Source organism: Tachyglossus aculeatus, chromosome X5, assembly GCF_015852505.1.
Source record: "Tachyglossus aculeatus isolate mTacAcu1 chromosome X5, mTacAcu1.pri, whole genome shotgun sequence".
NCBI classification, from domain to species: Eukaryota; Metazoa; Chordata; class Mammalia; order Monotremata; family Tachyglossidae; genus Tachyglossus; species Tachyglossus aculeatus.
Genome location: NC_052097.1, coordinates 12,860,089 through 12,862,659, shown reverse-complemented (window position 1 = coordinate 12,862,659; position 2,571 = coordinate 12,860,089). Strand labels below are relative to the sequence as shown.

Sequence of the window (2,571 nt, the reverse complement as noted above, 5' to 3'; positions counted from 1 at the left end):
ATTATTATTATTTATTATTATTATTATTATTATTATTATTATGTGGTAGAGCTGGGATTAGAACCCATGGCCCTCTGACTCCCAGGCCTGTGCTCTAGCCACTATGCCATGCGGCTTCCTGGAGAATTTAGCAGAGAGTAAATTTAGAACTCTTGGAAGAGTTCATAGAGTTGGTAGATACAAACCCAGCCCTCAAAGAATTTAACAATCTGGTGGTGTGAAAAGATATCAAAAGTGCCCTAGTGGAAAGAACACAGGAAGGAGAGTCTAGAGGCCTGTGTTCTATCCCCTGCTCTGCCACTGGACTGCTGTGTGACCTTGAGAAAGTGCCTTAACTCTTCTGTGCCTCAATTTAGGGATAAGATACTTGTTTCCCCTCCCACCTTGACAGTGAGCCTCTGTGGAAAAGGGACGATATCTGACCTGATTATCCTGTATCTAACCCCATGCTTGACTCTCTAGGATTGCAACTGTAGAGTTCCCAGTCCTCTACCAGTCTCGGCTACGGGAAGGAGAATCAGGCAGAGGCCTACCATTCCATTCCTAGCTTGGACAATGGCTAGCAAGTGGCAAGCTATCTGCTACAAGTCAAAACTCACCTGTGCTGGGCAGCTGCGGCATGGGAGAGAGTTGAGAGTGGAGACTCGAGTTTAATGTGTGGAAGGAGTCAATGGTAAACCCCTTCTACATTTTTACCAAGAAAGCTCTAGGAATACACTACCAGAATGATTGCAGATGGACATGGGGTGTTCTGGGAGAGGTGAGTCTGAGTCACTAAGTGTCAGAGACAACTCGACAGCATAAAACAAGACAACTCCATGCTTAGAACTTTGGTTGGCACATAGCTAGAGCTTAACTACCTACTATTATTGTATTTATTGTTATTAACGCATCGTTCAGACTGATCTTCAGGCAACTGCTGTCTATTCCACTTATCCACTGGGGAACAGAGAGGAAGGTAGACATCACTGACCTCAGACCCACAGGGATTTGGAACCATTTTAATTTTGCCAGAATGTCTGGTATAGTTCCCTATTAATCAATCAGTTGTATTTATTGAGTGCTTACTGTGTGCAGAGCACTGTAGTAAGCACTTGGGAGACTACATTGTAGCAATATAATAGACACACATTCCCTGCCCATAATGAGTTTACAGTCTAGAGGGGGAGAAAGATATTAATATAAATAAATGAATTACGGATTTGTACATAAGTGCTGTGGGGCAGGGAGTGGGGGTGAAAATGGGAGCAAGTCAGCGTGATGCAGAAGGGAGTGGGAGAAGAGGAAAGGAGGAAGGCCTCTTGGAGGAGATTTGCCTTCAATAAGGCTATGAAGGTGGGAGAGTAATTGTCTGGCAGGTATGAAGAGGGAGGGGGTTCCAGGCCAGAGGCAGGATGTGGACAAGAGGCCGGTGATGAGATAGACATTTCATCCCCTCTGAGGGCCAGAGAAGTTAAGTGACTTGCCCCAAGTCATACAGCAGGCAAGTGGAACAGGGGAATTAGAACTCAGATCCGTAACTCCCAGGTCCATGGCTGACTAGACCTCAGATCTGTACACACCTCGGTTTACACCCCTTAAAAAACCCATAGCTTGTGAAAATGCTGCATAAAAATGAACGTTAACTTTGAGAAAGCACAAGCAATACCAAATTTTATCTGTAACAGCTACTACAAAAAATTGAGGAAAAATCACTGCTGTAGCGGAAAAAATGATCCAATTTTAATCAAATGATTGTATCTAGTACCTCTCTCCCCTAGATATTCATTTCAACTGGCATTTGAACATTTTGAAATTAAAGGTCCAATAAAAATTCCTCCTCGCGTAATAAACATTTCTCGAGCTTGGGGAAAGGAAATGTTCTGGGGTAAGGGATAAGGTAGACTTATGCCTATCAGAGAATTTCAGAAGTAGTCGACAGTATAGGCTGGGTTGGACCAAGAAAATCTCTTAAACAAAAGTCCACTGTTACCAGAAAATGGTAAGAAGAACAACCTTGCTAGTTTCTGACTTTTAGTTCTAAGAGACCTGAAAACAGACTGCTACTATCAATCACCCCTCTCAGGGTCGCACCTAGAGTGTTTCCAGTACTCTACCAGTCTCAGCTATGGGAGGGAGTGTCAAGCAGAGGCCTACCCATTCCATTCCTAGCTTGGCCAGTGACTAGTGAGTGGAAGGCAATCTGCTACAAGTCAAAACTCATCCATGCTGAGCAGCAGCATCATGGGAAAGAGTCAAAGGCACAGACTCAAGTTTACCTCGCAGAAGGCGGCAATGGTAAACAACTTCCGTATTTTTACCGAGAAAACTCTTATGGATCCACTACCAGAACGATTGCAGATGGAGAGCGGGGGTTCTGGGAGAGATGTGTCTGTGGTGTTGCTATGGGTTAGAAATGACTCGATGGCGTAAGACAAGACAAGACTATCAATCAGTCATATTTATTGAGCACTTGCTGTATGCAGAACACTGTACTAAGTGCTTGGGAGAATATAATGTAACAGTTGGTAGACACATCCCTGTCCACAAGGAGCTGACAGTCTAGAGGGGGACTATTCTTTTCCACACCTC

General features: G+C 44.1%; 1 non-coding gene across 1 annotated transcript; it reads left to right on the top strand.

The window, feature by feature from the left end:
* Nucleotides 1–2,055: 2,055 nt before the first annotated feature.
* LOC119947768 lies at nucleotides 2,056–2,193 on the top strand. The gene has a single exon (XR_005456564.1). It is a non-coding gene; the product is annotated as a small nucleolar RNA SNORA7 (small nucleolar RNA).
* The last annotated feature ends 378 nt before the right edge of the window (nucleotides 2,194–2,571 follow it).